The sequence below is a fragment of the Rattus norvegicus genome, chromosome 12, assembly GCF_021556685.1.
Source record: "Rattus norvegicus strain SHRSP/BbbUtx chromosome 12, alternate assembly SHRSP_T2T, whole genome shotgun sequence".
Lineage (NCBI taxonomy): Eukaryota > Metazoa > Chordata > Mammalia > Rodentia > Muridae > Rattus > Rattus norvegicus.
Window position 1 is genome coordinate 28,017,860 of NC_141545.1, and position 17,767 is coordinate 28,035,626.

The 17,767-nt window shown below is 47.7% G+C and overlaps 1 protein-coding gene across 1 annotated transcript in view; it reads right to left on the reverse strand.

Moving 5' to 3' along the window:
- Por (cytochrome p450 oxidoreductase) overlaps window positions 1–7,346 on the reverse strand; it is a 67,979-nt gene extending 60,633 nt beyond the window's left edge. The window contains exon 1 of the mRNA XM_087578155.1: window positions 7,221–7,346. The gene's annotated coding sequence lies outside the window, so the exon portion shown is untranslated. The remainder of the gene's footprint in view (window positions 1–7,220) is intronic.
- Window positions 7,347–17,767: the final 10,421 nt, after the last annotated feature.

The window sequence follows — 17,767 nt, forward strand, 5'->3', positions numbered from 1 at the left end:
CTGCAGACCAGGCTGGCCTTGAACTCACAGAGGTCCACCTGCCTCTGCCTCTCAAACGCTGGGATTAAAGGTGTGTGCCACCACTGCCCTGCTTGGTCATTGTATTATTATCAGAGCAACAGAAAAGAAAAACAAGGACAATAAACCCCTAACCAACTGAGCGACCTCCCCACCATTCATATTCTTTTCCTTAAAACATCCAATACGCAAAGCCTGCTGTGGTCCTCCCAGGGTTCCCTGGGAAATGAGTCCACTCCCCTGGTCCCTCCCCTTCCGCCCTGTTCCGCCCCTCTGGCGGCGGTTCCTACTGAACTAGAGGTAATCGGTCAGCTCGCCCACTTGCTTTGTTTATCTTCTCTAACCTGCATCATTAGATGGTAGGTTCACAAGAAATGGATAGCACGGGTAGGTGTACTTGGTGTCGCACTTTAAAAATGATCCCCTAATCTCTGTTGGGGGTGGGGGGAGGATCAGGTGCTTATGTCTAAAGGTGGCTATTTACCCGCATGTAATTCAGCACCCTCCAAAGTAAGCGTAAACCAAGCCAAAGGTTTCCCAGGTGGACGGCCCAGCTGAAAGGGAGTGATCACCCCACTTTGTACGCACATCCTGGGACAAGAAAGTCTCAGCATTGGAGTTAGGGGCTTGGAAACCTGGGGATAATTTTGGACGGAGTTATGAACTCATTCTGTAGCCTCTGCTGATCTTCAACTTTCCTGTGTCTGTGTGACATGCATGTAGAGGTCATAGGGCAAACTTAAAAGTTTCCTCTCCACCTTGAGATAGGGTCTCTCACTGCCAACTGTTCATTGATTTGGCTAGATTTGGTCGGTGAGCCCCAAGGATCCGCCTGTGTCAACCCAGCTCTGGATCCCGAGATGAAAACTCAGGTCCGTGTGTTTGTGCAGCAAGCACTTTTCCCACTGAGCTTTCTCTGCGACTCCTAGCCTTCAGCTTTCTGAGTGTGCGCGCGCACTTCCGAGCATGCTATAATGCGCATGCGGAGGTCGGAAGACTTGTAGGGGTCTGTTCTTTCCTTCCATCTTGTGGGATCCATGGATCAAACTTAAGTCTTCAGCCTTAGCAGCAAGGACCTTTACCCACTGGGCTGTTTTGCTGGCCTTCAGTTTTCTTGCCTCTGCCTCCAGAATGCTGGGGTTAATGCCTCCGAACCTTTTCCTGGTTGGAGGATACTCATGGCTTACAGACCACACTTTGTTTAACTACATCTGTAAGTTCTGAGATTTGAGTCTATCGGAGACACCAGCTCCTGCGGGCCCCCAACCAACTCCCCCATATACTCTCATTTCGGTCAGAGTGCCTGCTCAGAGGCTTAGAGCTGAGGCTAAGAACCACAGGAGAAGCTAACTGCAGAAGCCCAGCTTCCTTAGAAGCCCTTTCACAGCAGGTTACCGTTGTCATAGCAACATTCAGCTGTAGCCCGGGAGATCCCGGGACAGAGAATCAATCACGGGTTTGTTTGCTACACTGAGGAGAGAGGGCAGTGGCCTTTCTTGGCCTAACCGCACGTGGACCACAAACGTGAAGGGTGAGGCTGGAGGAAAGGCGTGGCTATCAAAGTCCCTCTCCCCTCAAGGCCCAGGACACCCTCCCAATTGTGTTGCATAACGGATCCAGAAACAAAGTGGAGGTGGGGGTGGGGAAAGAATTCTATGCTCAGAGAACCACTAAACAGGAGGTCATCTGACGCTCATTAAAAACTATCCATTCGTTCTCTCACCCTCCTGGGGCTGTGTTCCGAAACCCCACCCACCCAGCCCAGACCCCACATCTGGATCTATCCAATCTCACCCAGTCAGGCTGGTCTTGGAAATAGGATCAACCGTAGCAAAAGGCTGTTTGTTCTCTCCTCTGAGTCCTGCCTCTTTTGATTGTTGAACTTTGGACACGGTTCTGTGGAATTAGGCTTGTGGTGGAGGGAGGAAGGCAGGGACTGAAGCTCTGATGGGGATGTGAAGGGGGATTTCAACACTTAGGGAGGTTGGCTAGGTTCAAGCATTGAGCTTTGTACTGGACAGTCACAGCTGCCTCCTCTTCAACTGTGCTCAGGTTTGGGACTGTCACCAATGCCTGATGGCCAAGGTTGTCCAGATCTGTGTCTACATCCACACATACAATGTGTACACACACACACACATCTACATACAATGCATGCACACACCCCCACACATACAATGCATGCACAAATGTCCACACATACAATGCATAACACATATCCACACATACAATGCATATACACATCCACACATACAATATATGCACATATATACACATAGAACACATGCACACGCATATCACAATACAATACATACACACATATCCACACATACATACACACACGTATCCACACATACCATACATACACACATATCCACACATACAATGCATTCACATATATCCATACATACAATACATACACACATATCCACACATATAATACATACACACATATCCACACATACCATACATACACATATATCCACACATACAATGCATTCACACATATCCACACATTCAATATATACACCCACATCCACACATATAATACATACACATATCCACACATATAATACATACACACATATCCACACATACAATGTATACACACACCATCATCATTTCCGTTTCTGCTTTGCATCCAGAGACTTAATTTAATGGCTGGTGGCACACCCTAAAGACTGGCAGGTGTTTCCTTTGTTCATACTGGTGATTGAGCCTGAGGTCTCGCACAGGTTTGGCAAGTACTCTACTGCTGAGCTATTTCCCTAATCTTCTTGCTTTTCATCTAGACCAGCCTTGAACTCACAAACATAGCCCAGGCAGACAGACTCAAATTGTTGGGTGGGCCTGCTTGTTCACATGCGTGTGGAGACCAGAGGTCATCCTTGGGTGTCATTCCTCAGGAGCTGGCAACTTTGTTGATACAGTATCTCTGACTGGGACCTGATACTCAATGATTAGATTAGGCTAGGCAAGGCTGGCTGGCCAGCAAAACATGGACTACCTCAGCCCCAACATTGCCCACATCTGGCTTTATTACCTGGGCTCTAGGAATCAAACTCAGGCTGTCTACCTTCCAAGGCAGGCAAGCACTTTGCTCACTGAACTATCTCTCTAGTTTAACAGTGGCTTTTTTTTTTTTTTTCAGAGCTGGGGACCGAACCCAGGGCCTTGCGCTTGCTAGGCAAGCGCTCTACCACTGAGCTAAATCCCCAACCCCGGCCTTTTTTTTTTTTTTTTTTTTTAGATAGGTTTTTATCTGTTTAGCCCTGGTTGTATTAGAACTCACTCTGTAGACCAGGCTGGCCTCGAACTCAGAGATCCATCTGCCTCTGCCTCCCTAGCACTGGGATTTAGAGGCATGCGCCACCAACACTCTGCTGAGACAGTGGCATTTTTTTTTTTTTTTTTTTTGGTTCTTTTTTTCGGAGCTGGGGACCGAACCCAGGGCCTTGGGCTTCCTAGGTAAGCGCTCTACCACTGAGCTAAATCCCCAGCCCCAAGACAGTGGCATTTTTAAAGAGACATGATAATTGAGGTGTAGGTGACCTGTTGTTGGCCCTTGGGGACATCCGGGGTCTGTTTTCTCCATGCCTTCCCTTCTTCTCTTAGCTGTTCCCTAGGAACCCCAGCACTATCTACAGATGGCTCACCAGCTCACTCCAGGTGGGCGGGTCACTCTGGTGTCCAGGAAGCTAATCTCTGGGGTTCAATGCAGAAGCAGAGTGAAGGAGCAGCCCCCACTGGGGTGTGCACTGGGGTGTGACAGTCACAATACTCTACTTCTCCCTGCCTATAAAACTATAGGCCAAGCATTCAACACCCTTCCTTCAGGGAGTTGGGCCTGGTGGCGCAAGCCTGTCATCCCATACACCTGGATGGACACATTCAGGGTATGCCTGGGCTACAGAGTGATTTCAAGGCCAGTATGGGTGACTTAGTGAGACCCTGTTTCAAGACAGACAATAAGAACAGGGCTGAGCAATGTCTGTTAATGAGAGTCTGGGACTATAGCTCAGTGATAGAGCCCCTGCCTAGAATCCCCCAGTGAGGGGCTGGGGGGCGTGGCTCAGTGGGAGAGCACCTGCCTAGAATCCCCCAGTGAGGGGCTGGGGGGCGTGGCTCAGTGGTAGAGCACCCGCATGCCCGAGGGTCAATCTTCAGTAACACACACACCAAAGCACATATAATAACATTGAGGTTCCTTTTTCTTTTTTCTCTCTCTCCTCTTTCCTGACTCCTTTAAAAATAAGGTCTCACTCTGCTGATCGTAGTCTCAGGGTGTTATCCAGCCTGGCCCAGAACTCACATGTAGCCCAGGCTGGCCTTTAACTTCTAGCAGTCTTCCTATCTCATCTTCCTGAAGGCTAGGATTATAGTCATGGACCACAACACCATTGTGAGCATTTGCCTGGCATGTACGAAGCACTGGGTTTAGGTAGCAGCATCATAAAACCAGGTACGGTGGTACATGCCACTACCGAGTTCGAGATTACCCTTGACTGCTTACGTTTTTGGCCAGCCTGGACTATAATGGGATCCTAGCTTGGAGGGATGGATGGACGGATGGACAGACAGACAGATGGACAGATAAGTGGATAAATAAAATAGATATATAGATAGAAGAGATGACAGAACAGATACATAACACACATAAATGACAGATGACATAACTGACATTATGATAGATAATTGGCTCATTGATAATTGATAGAATAGATAGTAAAATACCCCTTGTCGGGGTTGGGGATTTAGCTCAGTGGTAGAGCGCTTGCCTAGAAGGCCCTGAGTTCGGTTCCCAGCTCCGAAAAAAAAAAAAAAAAAAAGAAAAGAAAAAAGAAAAGAAAAAGAAAAAAAAATACCCCTTGTCACCAGTCACTGCTTTTGACTTTCAGAATTCTTTGTGTGTGTGCTGAGAGTTTCTATCAGGGCCTCCTGCTGTATGCCATCAGCCTACAGCTCCAGCCCTTTAAAAAAAATTATTGTTCATTTACTTGTGTGTGCAGGTGTGCACACGCGTGATGTGGCATACATAGGGGTGTCAGGGACCCATCCACAGGAGTCACTTCTCACCACTGTGTGGGTCCCAGGGATCAATTGAGGTCACCAGGTTTGAATACAAGTGCCATCACATGGTGGGTCACCTTGTCACCATCCCTCCCTTCCTCCACTTTTGGAAACAAGATCTTGTTCTGTATCATGGGATGGCCCTGAATTCCTGATCCTCCTGCCTCAGCCTCGTGAGTTGTGCTCAGCTGTTTTGAGATTTCCCCTAAGACATCCCTGCAGTTCAGTGTTGGGGATCAGTACGCACATTTGGTCTTAGGGAGACTCCTCATCCCTGAGGCAGATCTCAGGGCCTCCAAAAAGAAACCCTCTGCATCTAAAGTTAAGGGTGGCGGTAGGGTCATTGTTCAATAAGGAAAGAAACCTGACCGGCCAGTCCCTCCCATCCAATCCGGGGATAATTACAGGATTATTTTAGTTGTTTTGACAGGGTGGACTCAATCAAACGGGGAAAGAGAGAGAAAAGATGAGATTGAAGCTTAAGGAAGAAAAGCAGGTCTGGCCTTATCTCCTCGGATCATGTTTTTCTAAAGGATTAGTATAGAGAGTTCTGTAAATTCCTTCTTCACACTTGAACCCCTCAGTGTACACGTGCTGAGCACATCCTAGGTTTGAAGACAGGGTGTCATTTTACTGAGCTCCTGCTCCCTGTACTGGGAGAATGGAACCTAGGCCCTACTTCCTGTTAGGCAAGTGTTCTGTGGCTAAGTCCCCAGTCCTTCACTGGGGGATGCCAGACAGATGCTCTACCACTGAGCAACAACACTCCCAGCCCCTCACTGGGGAATTCTAGGCAGGTGCTCTACCACTGAGCCACGCCCCCAGCCCCTCACTGGGGGATTCTAGGCAGGTGCTCTACCACTGAGCCACGCCCCAGCCCCTCACTGGGGAATTCTAGGCAGGTGCTCTACCACTGAGCCACGCCCCAGCCCCTTACTGGGGGATTCTAGGCAGGGGCTCTACCACTGAGCCACGCCCCCAGCCCCTCACTAGGGGATTCTAGGCAGGGGCTCTACCACTGAGCCACGCCCCAGCCCCTCACTGGGGAATTCTAGGCAGGTTCTCTACACTGAGCTAGGGTCTCTACATGGACTTTATATACATTTACCATAAATATATATGGTCCTGGAGTATAGAGCTAGAGAAATAAAAGTGACTCTCCCAGGCCTAAATTTCTCCCTGCAGCCAAATAATACTTAGGCTCTCTCTGTCCACCAGGCTGGTAGGGATTGAATAGTAAGTACAGGCCTATACAGGCCAGTTGTGTGTTTCAAGCCAGTGGCTCCTGACCTTCCTAATGCTGTCATCCTTTAACACAGTTCCTCACGTTGTAGTAACCCAAAACCATAAAATTATTTCACTGCTACTTTGTAACTGTAATTTTGCTACTGTTATGAATTAACAATGTAAATATCTGATATGAAACCCTGTGAGGGTTGGGACCCACAGGCTGAGAGCCACTGCCTAAGCCTGTTCCTTCAATGTTCGTGCCCACCTGGCTGCCCCCCCAGAAAAGAGTCAATATCCTGTAAAGTTTCTGTGACCCACAAAGTCCTGACTGAAAGCTGTGAGCCCTCCAGTTTTGGGGGCGGTTGTGGCTGGAAATCGGAGCAAGTGCATGGAGGGTGGATATAGATAGGGACAAAAAGTAGAAGAGGCTGGGAACCCCATCCAGACCCACCATAAACTTACTGTGGAGATTATCAGGAAGAAAGAGATTATCCGGGGCTGGGGATTTAGCTCAGTGGTAGAGCGCTTACTTAGGAAGCGCAAGGCCCTGGGTTCGGTCCCCAGCTCCGAAAAAAAGAACAAAAAAAAAAAAAAAAAAAAAGAGATTATCCCCTAACTTCCTGATTTTGCTGGTGAGAAGTGGCAGCATCTTCCCCAGATCATACAACATCTCCAGCTAAGGTTTGTCCCCTCCAAACCCAGACCTGGACCCTCATCAGTTTTTGCCTTATTCCACTATGGCAGGATTTGGGGGGTTGGCACACAACTACAGTCGCCCCAGCTTAGCTTTGGTCCCCTGAAGCAGGCTTTCTTTCATTAGAAGGGCGTAACCGCAGGAGCTCCTGGGGGCTCGGATTCACCACCCATCCATACCCCTGTTCCCGAGCTGAGGTGGTACTCACCTGTGTATCTAGAGGTGTGAGTATACCGGGCAGGGCCAAGCAGCAAAGACAGGTCCGTTACTTAGGGTTTTCTCAGCTTACCAGGACTTAAGCTTCTCCGTGGCCCTTTATGAACCAGAGAGGTGTGAGGGAGGAGCTTGGGGTGTGGCTTAAGACTTCTGCACCTGAGACACGCCCCTTCCCAGCCCTTGCCTGGCACCCTGATGAGGCTGGAGCTGCCTCTAAAAACGACCAAGGCCTTTCCTGAAAACCAGAAAGCCAGGCAGTGGTGGCACACGCCTTTAATCCCAGCACTCAGGAGGTAGAGGCAGGTGGATCTCTGTGAGTGCAAGTCAACCTGGTCTAGAGAGTGAGTGCCAGGACACCCGGGGTCACACAAAGAAACCCTGTCTCAGAAAACAACAACAACAACGACACCCCCAGAAAAATCCACAGAGATCCCATCTTGCCAAGTTCATGGTTACCACCGGGTCCAGCACAGCTTAGGGGGACCGGGTTCACAGAGGACAAGTGACCTGTCCAGCTCCCTACAGTCCTTCCTTGGAAGCTCATAACACTGCATCAGTGAACCAAGACCTCCCCCCCACACACACCTCTTTCTTCCCCTCCCTCCCTTCCTCCCCCCTCCCTCCCTCCTTTCCTTCCTTACTTCCATACTTCCTTTTCTCTCTCCTTTCCTTCCTCCCCACTGTTTTTTCTCTCTTTAGACAGGGTCTCACTATGTAGACCTGGCTGGCTTGGAATTCATTATGTAGACCAGGCTGGCCTCGAACTTCACAGGGATCCTCCTGTCTCTGCCTTCCTAATGCTGAGATTAAAGGCATACCTGGTTTGTTCTCTCTCTCTCTCTCTCTCTCTCTCTCTCTCTCTCTCTCTCTCTCTCTCTCTCTCTCTCTCTCCCCTACTGGTAATTTTATTTCTGCTGCCTTGGTATTTTCTTCTCATATAATACAGATGTTTAAAAACTGGATCACAGGGCTACGGAGATGGCTCAGTGGTTAAGAGCACTGATTGCTCTTCCAGAGGTCCTGAGTTCAAATCCCAGCAACCACATGGTGGCTCACAACCATCTGTAATGAGATCTGATGCCCTCTTCAGTGTGTCTGAGGACAGCTACAGTGTACTTATATATAATAAATAAATAAATCTTTAAAAAAAAGATTTTAAAAAGGGGCTGGAGAGATGGCTCTGGTGTGTCTGAAAACAGCTACAAGAGTACTTATATAATAAATAAATATTTAAAAAAAAAGAACTGGATCACATGGCCCTTTTTTTCTTTCTCTCCTCCCAGCTCAAAATGCTTGCACCTCTTAAGGGCCAGTGTCCTGTTGGCTCTGCTTCCGGCTCAACACACTCAAGTCTGAGCACAGGTTTCATTTCGGTTGTGGGCTTCTTTCATGAGATTGGTTTTGCCTGCCCATAACCTGCACCTTGCATCCTATCACAGCCACTCCCCTCCCTACACCCCCCCTCGCTTTTTAAAAAGTATTTATTTTTACTATTTTTATATGTGTGTGTGTGTGTGTGTGTGTGTGTGTGTGTGTGTGTGTGCGTGCATGTATGCCATATGTGTGCATATTTGTGGAGCCTGGAAGAAGGTGTTGGTTTCCCTGGAACCGAAGTTACAAGTGGTTGTGAATCTCCCAACAAGGGTCCTGAGAGCCAACCTTGGGTCATCTACAAGAGAAGCACATGTTCCTAACCACTGAGCCATCTCTCCAGTCCCTCATCACAGCTCTTACTATGCTGGCTTTCTCTGTGAGCCTGACATTTGCCATACTTCATACCAAAGTTTCTCTGGGTATTAGGCACACTGACCATCTTTGCAGTAGAGGTGTCTACACGATGAAAATGGGAGAGTCAGCACTCATAATTGTAGCCTTAAGCAAGACAGGAACACCCCCCCCCTCACCACCAGTGTCTTGTTCTGTAGCCCAGGCTGATCCTTGAACCCGTGCTCCTGCCTCTGAGGCACTGTAATCAGAGATGTGAGCTACCTCACCTGACTGAGAAGCCAAGACTTCTGGAGCCAACTGGATCCCCTGCTCCCAGTTCCTGCTTATTGGGGAGGGGAGTTCCAAAGGACTCATGTTATCTCTAAGCCTTAGTTCTTTCATATTCTAAATAAAAATGCTACCTGACCATAGTGATGCATGCCTATGATCCCCCTACCTCTCTCTCTCTCATACGCACACACCAAGCATACAAACACACACCAAACACACTCAGACAAGGGGGAATGACTTGATCCCAAAGGTGGGATAGACCAACAGAAGATTCTGGGGACACGGGAAGGGAAAGGACCCCTCATGTTGGGTTCTGGTTGAAGCCTCTGAGAATCAAGAATTCTCAATCAGCTGTACTTGCTGACTTATAACATTTCTTTTACAGAGAGATTTTTCAAACAAGGATGTTAAAATATTGAGGAGGGGAGGGAATGCTGAATCTGGCACGGCCTTGGAAGAGACAGTGTGGCGTGATTTCCCAACCTTATAGCAGAGCCAGCAAGAGGTGGGCCTCCACAAGTTGTAGACAGTTGACAGGTGTGAGCCTTGCTGGTTTAAAAAAAATTATAATTTATTTCCTGCTCTTCAGGAAATATTCTCTTGCAAAGGTTACCAGGGAATGTTCTCCCTGAGAAGATTAATGAGTTCTTGATAATTAGATTAGCACAAATCCAGGAATACCTACAGAACAGCCCTTAAGACCTTCAGGGAAAGAACTCTGAAAGCCTGAGTTCAAAAATATATCATTTCGGGCTGGAGAGATGGCTCAGCGGTTAAGAGCACCCAACTGCTCTTCCAGAGGTCATGAGTTCAATTCCCAGCAACCACATGGTGGCTCACAACCATCTGTAAAGAGATCTGATGCCCTCTTCTGGTGTATCTGAAGACAGCTACAGTGTACTTAGATATATAATAAATAAAATAAATCAAAAAAAAAAAGAACACCTTATTTAAAAAAATATATATCATTTCTCAACTATGAAAAAAAATAAGAATGCAACATGAATTATTATATGAGGGGCTCCACTGACCTAAAAGAACAGAGGCAGCTGCACTATGAGCCAGCTTGTCAGAAAGATACTAAGGAAGGCAATAGAGAGATTTAGAGAGTGGTGATCACAGGGCAAGATCCCACCCAGCTAGCTTATTGTCTGTGCTTACAAAGATAGACAGGTCTCTGAATTCACTTGTAATGTTTTTTTGTTTGTTTGGTTGGGTTTTTTTTGTTTTTTTTTTTTTTTGTTTGTTTGTTTTTTAAAGTGTTTGCTGTCTCTTTCTAAGAATCAAGATGTTGGTGTCATGGGATACTTATTCATGGGCTAATCAAAAGGGAACCTATGGTAAGGACTGAATTGATATGTAAATAAAAGACTGGACTTTTGGTCTGTAAGAGATGAACTTTCCTGAGTTTTTAAAATTGCAAGAGAGAGCCATCTGGACGGCTGTCTTGAACAGAACACAGGCCATCAGTTTGTGCCCATGATTTGGCCTAGTAATTTCTTTCACCACTCCCAGACCGTCCTTGCTCTGAAAGCTCTCTCCAAGCTTGGCGAGCAGATGGGGGGGGGGGGGGATGACTCAGTGGTTAAGAGCCCTTTATTCCAGAGGACTGGGGCTTGGTTCTCAGAACCCACATAGCAATGGCTCACATGTAACTCCAGTATCAGGGAATCTGATGCCTAGGTGTATGAATGGAGGTCAGAGGACAAAACAAAAAAATTTACAATGTTTATGTATGTGTCTGTGTACATGTATGCCACATGTATGCATGTTTGTGCAGCCCATACAAAGGTGTTCATTTGTTGGCCTGGATTCTTTCGTTCTACCATATGGTTTCTGGGGATCAACCTCAGGTGGTCAGGCTTGTTTGCAGGTGCCTTGTCCCCCAAACTGTAACTGTCTCTAAATTTTGCTAGAAATACACTTTATAATACAAGAGATGTCCTAACCCCGTTGCACAATGGCTTCTGTTTTTGTTTGGTCGCTTTTTTTTTTTTTTTTTTTACTTAAAATGTATTTTTAATTTTTAAATCGTGAATGTGCTTGCACAGGCATACAAATGTGTGCACAGGCCCTTGGAGGCCAGAACAGGGTGTCAGATCCTCTGAAACTGAAGTTATAGGCAGTAGGTCACCCAGCATGGGCGCTGGGAACTAAACTCCAGTCCTCTGCAAGAGCAGAGGCTTCTCTAACTACTGATCCATCTCTCCGGTCCAGACCACCTCTTCACGTATTCGACACAACTGGATGATATCCATCTCCTGCCTCCCCCACCCCCTTTCCTACAGACTCCTCCCAACGTGTCCCCTCCCAAGTTCAAGTCCTTTTATTATTTTAAGGATAGCTCACTGATTCTACTAAGGATTGCCCACTTGGCATTTATGCGGAGCCATCTACCGAAGCACGGCGAACCTAATTCACTGAAACATGAGCGAACTACCAGCGTCCCCAACTCCAGAGAAGATTGACGTGCCCTTCCTTCCCCAGCAACGGTCAGTTGCCAGGAGCTCCCTGACTAGGGGCAGAGCCTTGTCAGCCCCTCCCCTGTCCATGCTGGAATGGGAACTGGGTTGAGTCCGTGAGAGCAATAGCTGGGTCTTATCCAAAAGTCAGCCTTTGACAGTGCTCACTTCCTTAGCCTCTGGCTCTAAAATCCTTCCCATCGTCTCTCCCGAGACGTTCCTTAAGTTTGGGGGAGGGGCTGCTGATAGAGACGCCCCATCCAGGGCTGCGCACTCAACAGTCAGCTGTACTTAGCACTTTTATCTGTTGCGATTCTCAGCCTTGACCATTCTTTGCTGGCCAAGCTCAGGTGCATTTAGAGCCAGAGCCAGGTGGTGGCCCGCGCCTTTAACCCCAGCACTCCGGAGGCAGAGGCAAGTCTGGTCTACAAAGGGGGTTCTAGGACAGCTAGGGCTACACAGAGAAACCCTGGGGGTGGGGGTGGAGGTGGGTTGCATAAACATTTGGAAGGCAGTGTGACAGCATGTCCATTTGGCAATGCAACAATAGTAGATTCCCTGCCGGGACCTATGACCTCTCCAGCCCTGGCTTTTGACCAGGTTTATCTGTACTAGGCACAAGGTCCCTTCTGTGAAGCAGGCCTCAAGTTCAATCAGAAAGTAGTTGGAGGGGCTGGAGAGATGGCTCAGTGGTTAAGAGCACTGACTGCTCTTCCAGAGTCCTGAGTTCAATTCCCAGCACCCACATGGTGGCTCACAACCATCTGTAATGGGGCCTGATGCCCTCTTCTGGTGTGTCTGAAGACAATGACAGCATGCTTACATCAAACAAACAAACAAATAAATCTTTTTAAAAAAAGAAAGAGAAAGTAGTTGGGGGGCTGGAAAACTGCTCATTGGTTAAGAGGACTGACTGTTCTTCCAAAGGCCCTGAATTCAGTTCTCAGCATCCACATGGTGGCTCACATTGTCTATAACTCTAGTTCCAAGGTGTCGGATCCCCTCTTCTGGCCCCCATGGGGACTGCATGTACATAGTACACAAAAACACATGCAGACAAAACACACACATATAAAAATAATAAAATAAAATATTTAAACCAGGCAGTGGTGGCAGGCACCTTTAATCTTGGCACTTGGAAGGCAGAGGCAGGTAGATCTCCGAGTTCGAGGCCAGCCCAGTCTACAGAGCAAGTTCTAGGACAGCCAGGGCTACCCAGAAAAAGCCTGTCTCAAAGAATCAAAACTAAAACCAAAACCAAAAAAAAAAAAAAGAAAAGAAAGAAAGAAAAAAGGAAAGAAGAGGGAAAAAAAAGCAGTTGGTTTCCCCTTAACTACCCATGGTACCCCTGGAGTCATCCTGTAACCTCATTTATCAAAAAGGAAATAAAAAGTTCATAAGCTATCCTTTGAATTATAACGGGAAAGTGGTGTTTATGGCTACTGCTGAGTGGGCACCCTTTCTTTCTTTCTTTCTTTTTTTTTTTCTTTTCTTTTTTTCGGAGCTGGGGACCGAACCCAGGGCCTTGTGCTTGCTAGGCAAGCGCTCTACCACTGAGCTAAATCCCCAACCCCAGTGGGCACCCTTTCTTGAGGTGTTACATCCACGTTCTTGGGTGTGCTCCCTTCCCAGAGCACCTCTCTTTCTATTAAATTGGCAGTCCAGGAGATTAGGCCTAAATCTTGGTTTCCAAGAACAGGGCAAGTCCAGGGCAGCCCCAAGTCAGTTACTGAAAAAAACCCAGGCTTCAGGCAGCTAGTCAGACACTACCCTCTCATCAGAAGGTGCCCTGCAACGGTTTCCAGACTTCCCCAGCAGCAGTTTCCAAACCCCCGTGTCCAGGAATGGTTCTGGAATGTCCCTAGAGATAAAGACAACAGACTAAGATAGAGGTCACTCCCCTACTCCAAATTCCCCTAATGTGCTTGACATCGGGCCTGTGGGCTCATTTGGGCTTCTCCATCTTGGTTATTGGAGACTCCAGCAAGCTAGACTTCTACGGAATAAAACACTCTTGGCTTTTGCATACTATTTGAGTCCTGCATAGCTAGGCAAGGGTTCTAACAGGGGCAGAATGCAGTGATGCACGTCTGTAATGCTACCACTCAGAGAAGAGAGGAGGAGTCAGAAGTTCTGGGTCATCCTTGGCTGCAAAGCAAATTCCATGCTAGCCTGGGCTATGTGAGATTCTGTCTCCAAGCCAAAAAAAAAAAAAAAAAAAAAAAAAAAGCCAACAACAACAACAACAACAAAAAAGGGGTTGGGGATTTAGTTCAGTGGTAGAGCGCTTGCCTAGCAAGTGCAAGGCCCTGAGTTCGGTCCCCAGCTCTGAAAAAAAGAAAAAAAACAAAAAACAAAAAAACAAAAAAAACAAAAAACTAAACAAAACACCCAACCAAGAAACAAAAGAGATGACTCAGCAGTTATGAGCACTTGCTGCCCTTCCAAAGGATCCCGAGTTCAGTTCCCAGCACCCACTTAGGGTGGCCCACAACTACCTGTAACTCCAGCTCTAGGGGCTCCAATACTTCTGGCCCCTCAAGCCGCCTGCACTCTCAGACACTAGCCCTTGTACACCTAATTAAAGAGAAACTATTTTTAAAGGAGTTTAAAACTAAACATTTAAAAGGTGCGAATGCTCAATAGGCAGAAGCCAGGAGGATCTTGACTTCAAGGCGAGGCTGGATTTCACAGCGAGTTAGGACAGCCTGAGTTGCATAGTGAGACTGTCTCCCAAAGTTAAAAACGAATTCCCATGGTGGTGTCTGCCTGTGACCCCGGTACTCAAGTACTCCACTCTGGGGAGGCAGGGGGATCAGATGTTCAGAGGTTATCCTCAGCTATAAAGGGAGGATGAGGGGAGGGGGAGCCTGGGCTACATGAGAGCCAGAGGGAGCCAGAGAGCACCAGAGAGCTAGAGCTGGAGACGGACATAGACAGAGACAGAGACTGACATGGACACAGCGACACACACACACACACACACACACACACACACACACACACACACACACACGGGGGTGTTGGTGCAGGGGGAGATCAAGCCAGGTCAACACATTTTAACACATTACTGATGACTAAGCCTTCTTTACAAATTGGATGGCCGACTTCCCATTCAGAGTTCCCAGAATTCCAGGCTGGAGTGTGCTCTTGCCAATTCCCACTGTCCAACCCCACGGGCCACTGGCTCACTTTCTCATTCCAAACTCTGTCCAGCCTTCACCACGATGGCCCTGACGCTCTTGTGTTCTTGTCCCGGTTCCATATTAACACTCTGTGTTCCCATTCTGACATTAGCTGCCCTTCAGCAGACACCTTGGCACAGTCCATTCTCAGGAACAAGGTCACAGTCCGCAGCCGTCCTGAGAGTCTTTTGGACTGAAATGGTCAGTGTGTGGTCTAGACGGGGAGAAATTAGGTTTTGGACATGAACTTCCCCTTGGCTCTGAGAGGACCTGGGATCACAGCAAGGAACTCCTTGTTTACGTCCTGGGATTGGTTACACAAAGCCCCAGACATGTACACTTGCCTAGAATCCCCAAAGAGACCGGAGGGAGGAAGGCTCAGTAACTGTTACTTGCCTAGAATTCTCCCACAATTCTCTCCCCCACTCCCTTCCTCTCTCTCTCTCTCTCTCTCTCTCTCTCTCTCTCTCGCTCGCTCGCTCGCTCGCTCGCTTGCGCGCGCTGCCTTATAAACAGATTATTCTGACGGACGAACTGGCTCTGCACATTCAACTCCCTGGATCTAGCCACTGTCCACTGAAGAGTCAGTACTGCTGGTCACTACAGCGGATGGATGATCAGGCAACTTGGGAAGCTCAGGTTTAGGTAGTCTGGCCCTGCCTGGGCCCTGGGAACTGCTTGTACTGATGATGACATCCTCTTGGACCCCAGCAGCCCGCCAGAGCTCTGGAGCTAGCACTCTGCCTTCTGGATTCCATCCTTATAGCAGGCTTGTGTTTCCTTTTGTTTTGCTAGTGTGAGATGAGACAGCTTTTCTCACTATGTACTGGACTTCAATATGTGATCCCGTTACCTCGGGCCCTCAAATGCTGAGATACAGGCTTGGGTCACAACATCCCACTTTATCATACCCCCACAGACGCCCAAATATTGAACATTTTATCTAGGACCTTAAGCTTGCTAGGTTGGTCCCTTCTACCACTGAGCCACGCCCCCAGCCCCTCACTGGGGGATTCTAGGCAGGGGCTCTACCACTGAGCCACGCCCCCAGCCCCTCACTGGGGGATTCTAGGCAGGGGCTCTACCACTGAGCCACGCCCCCAGCCCCTCACTGGGGAATTCTAGGCAGGGGCTCTATAGCCGAGCATATCACACACATTTTTTTTCCACTTTATATTTTGAGAAAGAGCCTCACTATGTTTTTCAAGCCTGCTTTAAACTTCTGATCCTCCCTGCCTCAGTTTCCTCAGTGCTGAGATGACAAGGGTGAGCCACTATGCCCACCTTAATCTTCACTTCACGTGCGTATGTGTGTTTTGCATGTTTTCCTGATGTATGTGCGTGTGTCCATGCAAGGGCTTACCTATGCACATGCGTGGGGGCCAAAGGAGGATATCACCTGATCTACTCCACCTATATCACGTTCCCGTGAGACAGGGTCTCTCTCTGAGCCTCAGGCTACGTTGATAGCCATGAGCCCCAGAGCCCTGCCTGTCTCCACCCCTCAGTTCTAATTCTGGGTTCATATACGCACGCACAACTGTACCTAGCATTTTCTGCAGGTGCTAGGGATTTGAACTCAGGTCCCCATGCCTGCACAGCAGGAGCTCCCACCCACCAAGCAATCTCTCTAGTCCCTCATCCTGAGTTTCTAATTATGGGATCTTAGAGGATTTGCTTATGTTGGAGAAAAATTTAGTCCCAATCAGGGGTTTTTACCTGGCCTTGATCATTCAGTTCCTGGATAAAAGACATAATTTTTTATATTCATAATAAGCTTTAATCAGCATAAGAGGTTGGCAGATATCTACCCTCTGTGCTATTAGAATCTACTTTCCTATCGACAACTGATTACTAGGTTTTGTCTGGGCCGTTCTCTATTCTGATTGGCCAATCCTTGGGGCCACATTTTCATGGACTCACCTCATCCATGGTGGCTTCTCCCATTCCAAATAGAAAAACATTTTTCCTTTTTATTTTAAAATTTTTCCCGGAGGACTTTATTTTCCTAAATTTAAATTAAATCTTTTCCCTATGTTTTTAAATACACACACACACACACAACACACACACACACACACACACACACACACACACACACACACACATATATATATATATATATATATATTTTTTAGCTTCTCTTATTGTTCTTCTTTTTTTTTTTTTTTTTTTTTTTTTCCGGAGCTGGGGACTGAACTCAGGGCCTTGTGCTTGCTAGGCAAGCGCTCTACCACTGAGCTAAATCCCCAACCCCTCTTTTTTTTTTTTTTAATATTTATTTATTTATTTTATGTATGTGAGTGCACCAGAAGAGGGCATCAGATCTCATTATAGATGGCTGTGAGCCACCATGTGATTGCTGGGATTTGAACTCAGGTCCTCTGGAAGAGCAGTTGGTGCTCTTAACCGCTGAGCCATCTCTCCAGCCCATCCCCTCTTATTGTTCTTTAAATTCAATACTTAGCAGGTTAGACTCTTGGGACCTTGAGTACCTAGTGCTCAGGACTCCTTGTTCAACCTTTTGCCAGCTCTGGCTAGGCCTCTCCAACTTGCCCTGCTTCTGTGCAGCTTCAAGCCTTTGCCCGGAGCATCTGACAGTAGCCTCTGACCCACGTGCCCTGCCATGCTTGGCTGTGCCTGCACCTCTCACCGGACAGTGAGCTGGGGACTCAGTGGACCTAGACCAGGCTACTGTTCTTTTCCATGGGCCTCAGCATAAGCTGCCATTCTGCAGAGCAGAGTGCTGGCTTTTCGGTGAAGCGTGCAGCTCTTGGGGAAAGCACAGCCTGTGTTTTTTTTTTTTTTTTGGTTCTTTTTTTCCGGAGCTGGGGACCGAACCCAGGGCCTTTCGCTTACCTAGGCAAGCGCTCTACCACTGAGCTAAATCCCCA